At 55.2% G+C, this 15,908-nt stretch overlaps 1 protein-coding gene across 2 annotated transcripts in view; it reads right to left on the minus strand.

Annotated features, from left to right (window-relative positions):
• The window catches only part of GALNT3 (polypeptide N-acetylgalactosaminyltransferase 3), a 74,417-nt gene extending 59,380 nt beyond the window's left edge, over window positions 1-15,037 (minus strand). Inside the window, exon 1 of one of the 2 annotated variants that reach the window (XM_075317282.1) lies at window positions 14,839-15,037. The gene's annotated coding sequence lies outside the window, so the exon portion shown is untranslated. Of the gene's footprint in view, window positions 1-14,692 lie in introns of both variants that reach the window. The other variant, XM_075317281.1, reaches the window with a different exon arrangement.
• Window positions 15,038-15,908: the final 871 nt, after the last annotated feature.

The raw sequence follows: 15,908 nt of genomic DNA on the forward strand, positions 1-15,908 counted from the left end.
AGGCCAAGAAGCAGAGCCCTCCATTTGAATGGAGCAGCCAAATAGAAACATCCTTTGTCCGGCTGAAAGGGGCTCTCACGGGAGAAGAAATTCTGGCCTACCCTGACTACAGCCAGCCGTTTGTACTGTATACAGACGCCAGCAACGTGGGACTGGGAGCGGTTCTGTCCCAGGTGCAGGGAGGCAGAGAGAAGGTAATAGCTTACGCTAGTAGGAAGCTGCGGCCCACAGAAAGGAATCCAGAAAACTACAGTTCCTTCAAGCTGGAGTTCCTCACTATTGTTTGGGCGGTGACTGAACGCTTCAAGCACTATCTGGCATCGGCCAAGTTCACCATCTTCACGGACAACAATCCGTTGACACATCTGGCAACAGCCAAGTTAGGTGCGTTGGAACAGCGATCGATGGCCCGGCTGTCTAACTTCGACTTTACCATCAAGTACCGGGCTGGCAAGAAGAATAACAATGCTGATGCGCTGTCCAGAATGCCTCACTTACCCGAGTCTGGAGAAGACCTGGATGAACTTGAAGAGATAGAGTTACCGGCTTTCCATCATCAGGGTGTTTCCCAGTGTGAGCATGCTGTAGGAGTGAAGCGCTCGAGCCAGCACGAGGTCTCGGTCAACCCATTACTCCACCATAATTGGGAAGAGACACAGAACGGTGACCCGGCCGTGCGATTGGTCAAAGAAAAGCTAGCACAAGCTGAGACCCATCTTGGCCCAGATGCTCCAGAAGAAGCCCAGCAGCTGTGGAAGGAGAGGGGACGACTGTTCACCTACCAAGGCAAGCTCTGCAAGAGATATGTCAACTGGCGAACGAATGAACTCGTCTGGCAGATAGTGGTCCCGCAGAGGGATGCTCCAATGGTCCTAGCAGCTTATCATGATAACGCAGGACACTTCGGGTGGAAGAAGTTGGAGACCCTACTCCGTGATCGGTTCTACTGGGTGCACATGAGAAAGACAGTCGAGAAGTGGTTCCGAGACTGTGGTCCGTGTAACCTGAGGCGGAAAGATGATGCCAGCCAGAGGTCTCCCCTACAGCCAATTGTCACGAAGCAGCCCCTGGAGTTGGTGGCCCTGGACCATGTGAAGTTAACACCAAGCCGGTCAGGCTATGTGTACGCCCTCACCATAGTGGACCATTACTCTTGTTTCCTGGTAGTAGTGCCCGTGAAGGACCAGACAGCCAGAACAGCAGCGAGAGCATTTCAGGCATACTTTTGCCGACCTCACGGTTACCCTGAAAGGGTACTGACTGATCAGGGTCCTGCATTCGAGGCCGAAGTGTTCCAAGAGTTCTGTAACATGTACGGTTGTAAGAAAATCAGAACCACACCGTACCACCCCCAAACCAATGGATTGTGCGAGAAGATGAACCATGTGGTTATTGATATGCTCAAGACTCTACCTTTGGAAGAAAGAAACCAATGGCCAGAGAAGTTACCAGATCTGGTAGACTTGTACAACCATATCCCGGTAAATTCGACCAACTGCAGCCCTGCTTACCTGATGCGAGCCAGACCTGGCAAGTTACCTGTAGACTTTGAGATGGGGACTGTGTCACCTGAGGCGGTTCAGGAAATAGAGGATTGGGATACAGAGCGGCAGCAGCAGTACCGTAAGATCCAGGAATGCGTCGAAAGGAGCCTGTCTCAAGCAAGAACGAGACAAGAGCAGCATTACAATCAAACAGCCCCAGCAACTCCCTTAGCACCTGGAGAACAAGTCCTCAAGAAGAAGCGGAGGGCGCATAAATTGGATGATCAGTGGGAGAAGGAACCCTACACCATTATCCCCTCCAACTTTGACAACAGTAAGGTATGCCTCATAAGCAAGGATGAAGGCAAGACCTATCAAGCAGTTTCTCGAGACCGCCTGAAAGCGTGGCCTGAACGGTGCAGGGTCCAAAGGGAAGTGGAAGAAGTACAGGAAAGTCCCCAAAGTCAAGAAAAAGAAGAAGAGGAGATGATCCAAACAATCCTTGGAAAATTCCCCAAAACTTGGACCCGAATAAACAATGCCATAGTGGTACCAGTTTTGACGTTCCCGCAGTTGGTCGAGCCAGAAACAGAAGAGGTTCCAGATCCACCTAAAGAACCGTCCGCTCCAACACAAGATGACACGCCAGCAGTGGAACCGGAGGTTCAACCCCCTGCCAGTGGCGAACCTGCCGTACCCTTGGCGAATCTGAGATCCCGTAGGCAACCAACGTGCATCCCTGTCAGGGTTAGGCCTACCAATAACACGGGGGGGGGCAGACACTCCAAGTAGTCAGGGACAAACCCCAGAGCTACGCCGGTCCCAACGTAGCACCCGGGGACAGCCCCCTCCAAGGTATAGAACATAGAAAATAAAAATACCTAACAGAATGTAAATAGTTATGTGAAATGTCTGTAATGTTGTGTATAAAATGCTTTTTGTCTTAGGTGATTAAGTAAATGGACAATTGGGTCACTGGACTATGGGTGGCCAACACCTAAATTGTTCATAGTTAGCACCAGTGTGCTCAACACCCCTGAAGAAAAACCCGTCCGGCGTGCATAGAGTGGGGTCATCAATGCTCTGACGCACGCCCAGAGCCTACGTTGGGGGTTTGATCGCGGCGGGTCCCCCATGGAGCAGTGTAATGGACACCCGGCAGGGAGCCACACTGGACTCTTATAGTAGTGTTTAAGTTGGTAACGTTTAAGTAATGCGCCTCCCATAATGGGATGAAATGTTGTAACCTGTTTTGTTTTGTCTCTACAGTCCGGGAGTACTGAATTTAACTAAGGGGGAGTGTGGCGCCCCAGGACCTGGTCGCCACAACAGCATTGCCCTTCCAAAGGGTTAATGCTGAGCCTGGAGGTAATTGGGAGGTCCATTGGCCAGCAAGTTTAACATCCAACGCAGTTCTCCCTCCGGCCAGCAGGGGGAGCTCTGATCCTGGAATTCCAGGGAGCCTTCCTCAAGTCTGACCTGAGGGAGGAAGTAGTAGTCAGTCTGTAGAGAGAGGTGATAGTGAGCAGACGCAGAGTGAGCTGTCCTGTGGATCTGGGGCCTAGAGCTAGAGTAGCTTGGCCCAGGGAAGCAGGAGTAGCAGAGAGGCAGCGAAGAGACTCGGACATCGGAGTCTGTGGCCACCAGGGCTTAAAATACCCCTGGTAGCCGAATCCGAAGGGCAGGAGAGCTGCAAGCACCTGGCCCATATACATCCCGAACACACAGCTGCAGCATCAGGGACCGGTGTGGACTCCAGCAGAGAAGCACCAGAGAGGGCCTGCACAGCCTGCTACAAAGGGAAAGGGACGTACCACCGGTCCCAGCAGCAAAGAGGGCCATTGCTGGATTCAGAGAAGCAAGGTCCTATCATAACAAAGAAAAGCACAGGAGTAGGCCTCATACTCAGCTGGCCAGAAAGATCACCCCAAGTACTTCCAGGCCGTCCGGATCCTCATCACCACCTGTAACAGTCTCCCAGGACTGGACTGTTCCTAAAGTAAAAGAGGAAAAGGTAAAGAGACTGTTGTTTGTGCCTGGTTCTTTCATTGCCTGTCGGCCCTGCACTGTGTTAGCCACACAACACCATAGACTTTCACGAGCACTAACAGTGTCCCCGGGGCTCCGCTCCACCTGTGGGGAGCAGTACCACCATCGCTGCTATATCATCACCCCGGAGGCCTCACACAGCAGCGGCGGCTTAATAACCGCAGACCACAGGTGGCGTCACGAACACAAACTTTAATTCAAGCCACATATTTTACTCACACCCACCAGGGCCACGGAGCCGGGCCCAGCCACCACTGACTACCTCTGGACTAGTCCGGCCCGGCACCGGGTGTCCCATAGCCCTGGGGTGGGCGAGTCACAAGTCCGTTGATGGGCCGCCCTATGGTTATGGCTCCTGGCTCTATATGCTGCTTTGCCCTGGGCGCTGTTGTGAGCCAGAAGACTTGAAATCCTCTACTCAGCGGATTCTACTGGCAGGCCGTGAAGTGCCCACCAGCCTAGGGCTCCGCACCCGGAGATGTGCGCCAGTCCTGAGGGAGCTATTAGCTCTCCCCTCAGCGACCATATTCTCCTGCGTCTCACTTCGTTCCCGGTGGTGTCCAAACTCTTGGTGTGTGTGGCTCCTACTCCCCTGATCAGTCACCCTGCCCACTCGACCACAGAGTTAGTGGGTGGGAGGCCCCAGACGATATGGTGACTATCCTCAATGACCCTACCCTAACCCCGTCCCGGTGAGAGGGCAACTGGCTTATGTGTGGTTGTGGATATTGTGAACCGGCACCGACCTCTTCCTTACCTGGGATGAGTACCGCACCTCTGGTGAGATGTAGTTGTGACGCCCTGGCCTATCAGGTCGTCACAGGGTATTGTGCAATCTGCCCTTCAGCACAGTATCCACCCTCCTTGGTTAGGGGTCCTGGTCCTTTGGTGTTGCTAACAGCCAATCAAAATCCTGGGAAAACACTTCACACCATGCCCACCAGACACACCATTGGGGGGCCAAAAAGGAATAGGGCCACCCAATTGGGGGTTAGTAAGAGGAGGTGGGAAGTATCAAAGACAGAGCAGTGTGTGTAGTGACTTTTGAGAGGAGAGGTCACGGAGGAGAGCTCCTGAGTCCCGGGTGGCAGACATTGGTCTGGGCCTGGTAGGAGCTGGAACCCCGGTCGCAGGGGACAGTGTCAAGGGGCACGGACTGCCGAGGAAAGCAGCCGGCAGCCTTGAGCTATCATCGAGCAGGGCCAGAGCACGACTGGGGACGTGGACCCTAGGCTGGAAAGTAGCTTCACGCGTTCCGGTAATTTACCAGACAGGGGTGAAGACTTCAAGTGTCATCCCCAACCCGCTCCAAAATCGAGGTACTAGCGCACCGATGGGATAGGATTTTCCCACTACAGTCCAAAGAAATCCTACGCGTGAACCCTGAGAGCAAGTTCACTCCGTTAGCCACACGGGTGAGTGGGACCCGAAGAGTTTTATACCCACGGGTCCAACAGAGACAAAAGGTGCCAAGGACAGGGCCACAGGCTAAAAGCAACACCAAGGCCACGGACCCCAGCGCGCTCCATACAAGCTGCAGTGGTGCTCAGAATTCTGGTTTACAAGCTGTCGGTGTTGTTATTCCTGGACTGAGTGAGTACGCTGAAAACCCCTGTTCCTATACCCAACGGCACCCAAACACCATCTATCCAACGGGCCCCGGGACACAAACCCCCTACCCACGGAGGGGTTAAACATCAGGCTGCCACACACCACCGTCACCGGGCTCCCCAACGGCAGCGGTGGTCCCTCACCTTACCACGCACCGTGGGTGGCGTCATGAACTTTCTAGTCCCCCTGTATATAGCCCCCTTACATCGAAAGGCCGCACGACCCCCGGGTCCGGAGACCCCTTGAGTCACTGCGGATCCGAGCAGCCCGGCTGCTGGCACGGGGGCGGCACACAGTAGCCTGTGGCGACTGAAGCCTCAGGGGCAACCACAATAACTTAATGATCATTGGGGTGCCGACCACTTGACGTGTACCAAATTGGCAGAACAGGAAATGTTTATTCCCCATGTCGAGGGCGGAGGAGGGGACGCCGCGCTCCCCCACTGCTGCTCGGGTCCGGCTGGCACTGCGGCTGCTGCGGCCTGCCGCTGCTCGGTGGCTCGAGCGATGGGCCGGATCCCGGGGACTCGAGCGGCGCTCCTCGCCCGTGAGTGAAAAGGGGAATTGGTGTTTTCGGATAGTTTATTGTCCGTGACGCCACCCACGGTTGTGGTGATTGAATGTACACCACCGCTGCTCTGGCTGGGGGATCCCGGGAGTGATGGTGTGGAGCAGCCAGTTGTTGTGTTGCCCCTCCGTGGGTAGGGGTTGGTGATCCCAGGGCCCAGTGATGGGGTTGGGATGGTGGACAGGCGGGTATGGGGCCTGTGGAGGTGCAGGGGCGCAGGGGGCAGCGCTGTGCCGCATGGCACGGAGGTACTCACTCAGCCAGTAAACACGACACAGTTCTCGGTAAACAAACGGCTGGTTGGACGGGTCCTTCGGACGGTTACGGTGCTGACTTCCCCTGCAGTCGACGGTGACAGTCTCTTCCCTGCACCTATGTGTTGTTGTTTGGTAGCGATGGGTTCCCACCGGTAACCTGCTCCCCAGCTTGGATATGAGCCGGAGAAGCTCCACTCTTGCCCGCAGGCGCTGGCCCTGGGAAACTGGTGCCTTGGCGGTGGCGGTGTCTCCCCTTAACGGTTGGACTGTTGCCTTCAACGGGACTTGGTTGTTGGGAGACAGTCGTCCCCTTCACTGACGGATTTGGCAAATTCAGCGACTCCTAGCCTTGCCGGGATCCGAAAGGCCCCTGCCCTGGTGCCGACTAATCTTCGTATACCGCTCCGGTACCGCCGGGTCACCACCCGTCCACGGTCCTTTCGGCAACCTCCAATCAGTTTCGCCTGCAGACAGTCACCGCCGTCTGCCAACCTTGCTGTCTCAGTCCGGGGCACACACCCGGACCAACTTCAGGCTTCTTGCTGTCACTTCTCCTACTTTCCTCCTTTACTACTTCACTTCACTTCCTTTCACTTTCAACTCTCAAGCTAATCTGCCTGGTTTTCCCGCCTCCAGAGCTGTGAACTCCTCGGTGGGTGGAGCCAACCGCCTGGCCCACCCTCTGGTGTGCACACCAGCCCCTGGAGGAAGGCAACAAGGATTTTAGTTTTGACCTTGTGTGTACCTGCAGGGAATGTGGGGTGCATGTGATGTGACCTGTGACCCCTGGCTTGCCCAGGGCGTCACATTCCCCCTTAGCAAAACGCAGACCGTCCTCGGGCTGCCCGTCCAACACCGGTTTTATTTTCCTTTTTGTTTTCTGTGAAAATATGAAAAACGGTAACATATTTACAACTTATGGCATCATCCCACAGCGGGAGGTTCATTTCTTAAACGTTGCAAACAGTGTACGGTTACGGTTTTCGCTCTCTCCCACCCAAGCAACCTGGCCCTGATGCTGCCCCTAAAGCCCAGGCAGCACCCCTTGACCCCAGTCCAGCACAAGTTACCCGAGCGGGATCTGTCCTTCCCCTCCAGAGGGTAGCCACCGGTTCCTGTGGTGGCTGGGCCCCAGCTTGCTCTGCTGTGGGCCCTCCCTCCAACCTGCCTCTCCGGAGGTGGTAACTGCGGAAACGGTAACACAACTTATTTACAAGCCACTAACGTCTGTGGTTGCCCTGCAAGTTCACGGGCTTGTCCATAAGGAGTCCCTTATGCAACCTTTTGAACGGTCCCCACGGGGACAACGGTGCCGGCAACGGCCGGTTTCCAAATCACGATGAATCAGGTGACTGTTCGGTTATCATCTTATCATCATCTTTTTCAAACTTGCAAACAAAACTCAGTGGTGGTCCCAACGGGGACTGGACAACGGTGCTCCGCTGCCATTACTCCGGATATTCAGCTTCATCCGAGGGAGGGGGTGCAGAACTCAGTTGGCTCTCCTGGCTGCCCCTCAGTTTTGCATCTAGGGCGAACCACCCCCTCTCTCCACAGTGCCGGGTATACTGTATAATGTAACCCGGCATCAGATTACGGCCGGGGTGCTCCTCGGGCAGGTGGGCATTCACATCCCGCCAGGCTATAAACACTTCGGCCTCCAGGCCCGGTTCATAGATAAACCCATAGCCCCGGCGGACATCAAACCGCCTCACCTGTCCTTCATACAACGGGCCCCGGATACGGAACGTCGCCTGGCGGAGGTTCTCCTTCTCTCGGATTGCCCGTGCCACCAATTCGGCTTTCTTCTTCTCCCTTTCTCCGATCTCCGGACCCAGCGGCACCGGCTCCCTGTCCCAATACGGTGCTGCTGCGAGCTCCGGCGCACGGGTCGGGCCCCGCGGGACATTCCGGACGTTGCCCACTGTCAGGGATCTGGGCGGCAGGTCCCGCGGTGTCTTGGCCTTGGGCGCCGCCTTGCAGCGACAACCCAGTGCCACCTTAGCCGAGGTGTGGGGGGTGGGCACAGGGGCTTTCTGCAGCTGGGCCTTCGGCTCGGAACGGGTTATCAGCTCCGGCTCGGGGGACTTCTCAGGGGATGCCTCCGGTGCAGACTTCGGGGCCTTCCACGGCAGCACCTGCGATTTACTACGGGCTCCGGCTACAGGTCGGCCCGCCGGGGCGGGCATGCTGGGTATCGCTACCGGTTGCGGTGGCAGCGGGCCTAGTGGCGGGATCACAGCTTCCGAGACGGGTGGCGAGGAAGGCAACAGAGCGAGAGGGCTTGGACCGGGTCCCGCAGCCGCGATGACCGGCCCTTCAAGGGCATCGGGGCATGGGTCACTCACCCTCCCTTCCTCGGCTTCCTCCTCGCGTCTCCGCACGGTCGCTATCACGTCCGCCATGTCGGCCTCCCACTCCTCCATGAGGAGCTGCATTTTGACCTGCAGCCTTTGATAGAGCTGCGCGGTCCGGATCTCCACCCACGCCGTGGTTCCCGGCGCGGGGGCTACGGTGCTTCGGGACGGCATCCACATTCTGTTGGCAACTCCTTCCAGGAACAGGGTGACTGCAGAGTCCTGGCGTCCCTGCTTTTATAGCTGCGTTCACATGCAGCCAGCCGCCATCGCGTCCCCCTTAGCTTCTTTCCGGCCCCTCCTCTATTGGGGCGGGGTTTTGGCCTTCGCGCCTCTGCTACTCGAGAAGACGCTCGAGCGGGAACTTTTCGCGCCAAAGATGGCGACTTCTGAAATTTTTCAGCCGGATACCTCCGGCGGTCACAAGGCGCACCTCTACCCAACGGCAGAGCGGTAAGATCATGTTCATGACGCCAAGTTGTCGCGGGCGGAGGAGGGGACGCCGCGCTCCCCCACTGCTGCTCGGGTCCGGCTGGCACTGCGGCTGCTGCGGCCTGCCGCTGCTTGGTGGCTCGAGCGATGGGCCGGATCCCGGGGACTCGAGCGGCGCTCCTCGCCCGTGAGTGAAAAGGGGAATTGGTGTTTTGGGATAGTTTATTGTCCGTGACGCCACCCACGGTTGTGGTGATTGAATGTACACCACCGCTGCTCTGGCTGGGGGATCCCGGGAGTGATGGTGTGGAGCAACCAGTTGTTGTGTTGCCCCTCCGTGGGTAGGGGTTGGTGATCCCTGGGCCCAGTGATGGGGTTGGGATGGTGGACAGGCGGGTATGGGGCCTGTGGAGGTGCAGGGGCGCAGGGGGCAGCGCTGTGCCGCACAGCACGGAGGTACTCACTCAGCCAGTAAACACGACACAGTTCTCGGTAAACAAACGGCTGGTTGGACGGGTCCTTCGGACGGTTACGGTGCTGACTTCCCCTGCAGTTGAGGGTGACGGTCTCTTCCCTGCACCTATGTGTTGTTGTTTGGTAGCGATGGGTTCCCACCGGTAACCCGCTCCCCAGCTTGGATATGAGCCGGAGGAGCTCCACTCTTGCCCGCAGGCGCTGGCCCTGGGAAACTGGTGCCTTGGCGGTGGCGGTGTCTCCCCTTAATGGTTGGACTGTTGCCTTCAACGGGACTTGGTTGTTGGGAGACAGTCGTCCCCTTCACTGACGGATTTGGCAAATTCAGCGACTCCAAGCCTTGCCGGGATCCGAAAGGCCCCTGCCCTGGTGCCGACTAATCTTCGTATACCGCTCCGGTACCGCCGGGTCACCACCCGTCCACGGTCCTTTCGGCAACCTCCAATCAGTCTCGCCTGCAGACGGTCACCGACGTCTGCCAACCTTGCTGTCTCAGTCCGGGGCACACACCCGGACCAACTTCAGGCTTCTTGCTGTCACTTCTCCTACTTTCCTCCTTTACTACTTCACTTCCTTTCACTTTCAACTCTCAAGCTAATCTGCCTGGTTTTCCCACCTCCAGAGCTGTGAACTCCTCGGTAGGTGGAGCCAACCGCCTGGCCCATCCCCTGGTGTGGACACCAGCCCCTGGAGGAAGGCAACAAGGATTTTAGTTTTGACCTTGTGTGTAGCTGCAGGGAATGTGGGGTGCATGTGATGTTGTGACCTGTGACCCCTGGCTTGCCCAGGGCGTCACACCCACCAGGCACTTTAATCCCCATTTTAAAAAGGAACAGCAACTCCCGACCCCCGTACCATTCATTCTCTATGGGGCGGGAGGAAAAAGTCAAGTGCGGCGCTCAGCTGCCACATAAGGAATGAATGGTGCAAGGGTCGAGTGTGTGCACTGCAGCTCCATTGAAAGGGTACATGGCCACGATCAGGAACCGCTGAGTCTTGGAAGCGACGGGTCCTGACCTGCGGGGCCATGAGTCTCCTCTGCAGGAGACCGCAGCTGCCTGTGTCCATGATCAGGGTTTGGGCAGTTGCAGTCTCTCGCTGTGCTCTCCCGGAGGAGAACGCTTGCGACTCCACAGCAAAGAATTGACATGCTGCAGCTCGGAAAGCTGCACCGCAGGTCAGTTTACGCTGCGGGAGAAACAAGCACAGTGGGCAGGAAATTTCTACAAATCCCATCCACTGTGCTTGTATTGTACAATGCTGCATCCAAGACACTGCAAACACTGATCGTGCGCATGTACGCATGGGGCTAATTCTGCCAATGAATGCAGATCCCACCAATCAAAAAGTTATCTCCTGTCCAGTGAACGGGTGATAATTTGCTTTTACCGGACAATCCATATAAGACTTGTGTTACTTTGTTTCCTCTGTTCCATGTCCTATAGATTAACTTACTGAAAATACCAGAAAATATATCCTCCAATACTGTAGTCAGAACCAAAAAAAGCCCAAAACTGTCACATTAAGCCAGCGAGGCTCAGCTCTAAACTAATGAGGGGCAATCACCCCAAACAGCCGCCTGTCCATGGGCTTCTGGTTTGGCATTCATCCCTGGTCACGGTGCAAGGCTCGTTAAGGGGCCGGATAATGAATTATAGGCGGCCACGTCTACTTGGCATTTGCAGGGATGGTTTATTTCATTCTGTAAGTGAGCTAATTTTCAGTCTCAAAAGTCGGCACAAAAAAAAAAATATTGTTACTGCGTTCTATATTATAATATGGACGATAATGTGATATTTCAGGGGTTTTGGGGCACTTTTTAGGTTATCACTTTGATGAACCATGTTACACATTTTGTGAAAGACAAAAATCAGTTTGTTTTTTTGTTAACAATCAGAAAAAGTTAAAGAGAATCCTCCCTCTAAGAACAGTATAATGTAGAGACCCTGATTCCAGTGATGTGTCACTTATTGAGCTTTTATTATGATAAAATTAATGTTTTCTCTGCTGCAGATCTAGCAGTTATACAGAGCTCATGAATATGCTGGACTACCTGCAGAATGCCAAGTAGTCCTCTAATGATAATCTCCTGCTGATTAAAACGGTGATTTTATCAAAACTACACTAAGTGACACATCGCTGGAATCAGGGTCTCTGCCCCTACATTATGCTGCTCTCAGATTAGGCGGCAAAAACCTGGTGACATATCCCCTTTAACAGAGATGAGCTATTTGATAAGCACCTGGCCCACGGTCCTGTCCAATCCCCAATGGCAGCCAGGCCCTACATCTGCACTTGGAACTCGGCCCAGCGAGCACCGGAGGCAGCTGGGGCGGGGGGGCGGCCCAGCGAGCCCCGGAGGTAGTCTGAGGTAGCCCAAGGGTGGGGGGGCGGCCTAGCGAGCCCCGGAGGCAGAAGGGGGGGGCGGCCCAGCGAGCCCCGGAGGCAGCCGGAGGGGGGCGGCCCAGCGAGCGCCGGAGGCAGAAGGGGGGGGGGGGCGGCCCAGCGAGCGCCGGAGGCAGAAGGGGGGGGGGGCGGCCCAGCGAGCGCCGGAGGCAGAAGGGGGGGGGGGGGCGGCCCAGCGAGCGCCGGAGGCAGAAGGGGGGGGGGGGGCGGCCCAGCGAGCCCCGGAGGCAGAAGGGGGGGGGGGGGCGGCCCAGCGAGCCCCGGAGGCAGAAGGGGGGGGGGGCGGCCCAGCGAGCCCCGGAGGCAGAAGGGGGGGGGCGGCCCAGCGAGCCCCGGAGGCAGAAGGGTGGGGGGCGGCCCAGCGAGCCCCGGAGGCAGAAGGGTGGGGGGCGGCCCAGCGAGCCCCGGAGGCAGAAGGGGGGGGGGGGGGGCGGCCCAGCGAGCCCCGGAGGCAGAAGGGGGGGGGGGCGGCCCAGCGAGCCCCGGAGGCAGAAGGGTGGGGGGCGGCCCAGCGAGCCCCGGAGGCAGAAGGGGGGGGGGGGGGGCGGCCCAGCGAGCCCCGGAGGCAGAAGGGGGGGGGGGGGCGGCCCAGCGAGCCCCGGAGGCAGAAGGGGGGGGGGGGCGGCCCAGCGAGCCCCGGAGGCAGAAGGGGGGGGGGGGGCGGCCCAGCGAGCCCCGGAGGCAGAAGGGGGGGGGGGCGGCCCAGCGAGCCCCGGAGGCAGAAGGGTGGGGGGCGGCCCAGCGAGCCCCGGAGGCAGAAGGGTGGGGGGCGGCCCAGCGAGCCCCGGAGGCAGAAGGGGGGGGGGGGGGCGGCCCAGCGAGCCCCGGAGGCAGAAGGGGGGGGGGGGCGGCCCAGCGAGCCCCGGAGGCAGAAGGGGGGGGGGGCGGCCCAGCGAGCCCCGGAGGCAGAAGGGGGGGGGGGGGGCGGCCCAGCGAGCCCCGGAGGCAGAAGGGGGGGGGGGCGGCCCAGCGAGCCCCGGAGGCAGAAGGGGGGGGGGGCGGCCCAGCGAGCCCCGGAGGCAGAAGGGGGGGGGGGGGCGGCCCAGCGAGCCCCGGAGGCAGAAGGGGGGGGGGGCGGCCCAGCGAGCCCCGGAGGCAGAAGGGGGGGGGGGGCGGCCCAGCGAGCCCCGGAGGCAGAAGGGGGGGGGGGGCGGCCCAGCGAGCCCCGGAGGCAGAAGGGGGGGGGGCGGCCCAGCGAGCCCCGGAGGCAGAAGGGGGGGGGGGCGGCCCAGCGAGCCCCGGAGGCAGAAGGGGGGGGGGGTAGCCCAGCGAGCCCCGGAGGCAGAAGGGGGGGTGGCCCAGCGAGCCCCGGAGGCAGAAGGGGGGGGGGGGGGTCCAGGGTGCAACACTGATTTAATTGGACACCTACTGCGGGGACCTGCACCGATCACCAGAGGCGGCAGTGCACATGCTCGAATGTTGCTCCACTCACTATAGGACGTCTGAGCTCTGCACTCTTTCAGGCAGCTCCGTAGAGAATGAATGGAGTGCTCATCAGACAGTCCACTTCCCTGTCTCTACCCAAACTCATCCCCCATATAGGCACATACAGTGTAGAGCTGATGAGTTTGGGTTGGGAGAACCTGCGACCAGTCCATTCACTACTGTCAGTCCTCAGACTGTGTGAGGCAGACCTCAATTTCTGAAAGGCAGAAGACGACTTTTTACATAGGACTGCAGCATTATCGCAGCATTATCGCAGATTGCGAAAAGTTTTAATAAGCCCTTTGCAGGACATCAATCAGAAATGCTATAAAAAGAAAGATCAATATTCATCACCAATTACACTCCTCAGCAGTGTCAGGATTAAAGGGGCGGTGTCGGGGGTGACCGCACACAGCACTGATGTCAGCAGAGTAGTAATGGCACAGTCACTTGTACACAGCAAAACGATACTATGCAAATTATTAAATGGAGGCGGCACAGGAAGGGTTAACTACTAACACGTTATACTGAATATTAGAGGAACTTACACAAGAGAAACAAAGTTATGAAACTTCTGATGTAAGAGGAAAACACCAGAGAACCAGTGTACAGTATATACACACAGTGTACAGTATATACACACAGTGTACAGTATATACACACAGTACTCACTATATACACACAGTACTCACTATATACACACAGTACTCACTATATACACAGTGTACAGTATAAGGTATATGCACAGTACTCACTATATACTCAGTGTACAGTATATATACACAGTACTCACTATATACACACACACAGTATATAGTATACAGTACATATCAGTATATATAGTATGCACACGGTATATAGTATTATACAGTACACAGTATATAGTATACAGTACACTATGTATACACTATATACAAAGTATTTAGTATTCACTACATAGTATATAGTACACACAGTATATATAGTCTACAGTACATATAGTACACAGCATATACAGTATATATAGTACACAATATATAGTATACCAGCTACACAGTGTTATATATATATATATATATATATATATATATATATATATATATACATACATACATACATACACACACACACATACACATAGTTGTCACTATATACACACTGTATATAGTATACAGTATATATTATAGTATACACAGTATATAGTATATTATAGAGTACATTGTGTGTATATATATATACATACACTCTTCTGTATATATACTGTACTGTGTATATACACAGTACTCACTGTATACACGCAGTATATAGTATACAGTACACAATATATATAGTATACACACGGTATATATAGTATATTATACAGTACATAATATATACACTATACACAGTACAGCATTATATACACAGTACACACTAAACAAAGTATATAGCATTCACTACATAGTATACAGTGTATATATAGTATACAGTACATAATATAGTATACAGTATATACAGTACAATACCCAGTATACATATTATACACAGTACAATATATATTACACTATATACAGTACACACCATACACCGCCTCTCTGCTCCCTATATACACCCCAGAACACTGCCCCTAGCGGTCACTCCGCACTGACAGCTCCATCCGCGCTCGCTGACCTGTTGCTTTCCAATTCTAGAGTGAGACTACAGCTCTCTTCATCCCTCCGCCAGCAGTTGTAGTCCCGCCGTGTATCGGAGCTCTGCCGCCGCCGCCGATGATCCCGGGACGTGAAGTCACAAAGTTTGTAGGAAGTTGTACTCACAGTGATGGGGACGGCGGCGGCTCTGGTTCCGGAGCGCTGTGTGCGGCCGCACGGATCCGGCGGGGGAGGCAGGTGACGGGGGAGGGTCCGGGCGGAGGAGGCAGCCGGAGGTGGCGGCAGCGGTGACAACCCGGAGCGGAGGAGGCTGCGGACCGCGCTTCCGCTTTGCTGGACCCAGGTGAGGAGGCTGCAACGTAACCAAGAGGTCAGCAGTGCGCAGGCGCCAACTCACCTGCACTACGCCCTCACCTGTACTACAGGGGGAAAGCGGGAGGAGGAGGAGGAGGACGGTATATCATCTATCCAGACTCGGACTGGCCCACAGGGGGACAGGTGAATCCCCTGGTGGGCTGCTGTACAGGAAGGAATAAGCCACTTATCCTCCATATTTACATGTAACTCAACAGTGGGCCCCTAGACTCAATATTACAGTTACTATCTATCTATCCATCTATCTATCCCTCTATCTATCTATCTATCCATCTATCTATCTATCTATCTATCTATCTATCCCTCTATCCATCTATCTATCTATCTATCCCTCTATCTATCTATCTATCTATCTATCTATCCCTCTATCCATCTATCTATCTATCTATCTATCTATCTATCTATCCCTCTATCTATCTATCTATCTATCTATCCCTCTATCTATCTATCTATCTATCCCTCTATCTATTATCTATCTATCCTCCTATCTATCTATCTATCTATCTATCTATCTATCCCTCTATCCATCTATCCCTCTATCTATCCCTCGATCTATCTATCCTCCTATCTATCTATCTCTCCTCCTATCTATCTATCTATCTATCTATCTATCTATCTATCTATCTATCTCTCCTCCTATCTATCTATCCTCCTATCTATCTATCTATCTATCCTCCTATCTATCTATCTATCTATTATCTATCCCTCTATCTATCCCTCTATCTATCTATCCTCCTATCTATCCTCCTATCTATCTCTCTATCTATCTATCCCTCTATCTATTATCTATCTATCCTCCTATCTATCCTCCTATCTATCTATTATCTATCCCTCTATCTATCCTCCTATCTATCCCTCTA

Source organism: Anomaloglossus baeobatrachus, chromosome 7, assembly GCF_048569485.1.
Source record: "Anomaloglossus baeobatrachus isolate aAnoBae1 chromosome 7, aAnoBae1.hap1, whole genome shotgun sequence".
Taxonomy (NCBI): Eukaryota; Metazoa; Chordata; class Amphibia; order Anura; family Aromobatidae; genus Anomaloglossus; species Anomaloglossus baeobatrachus.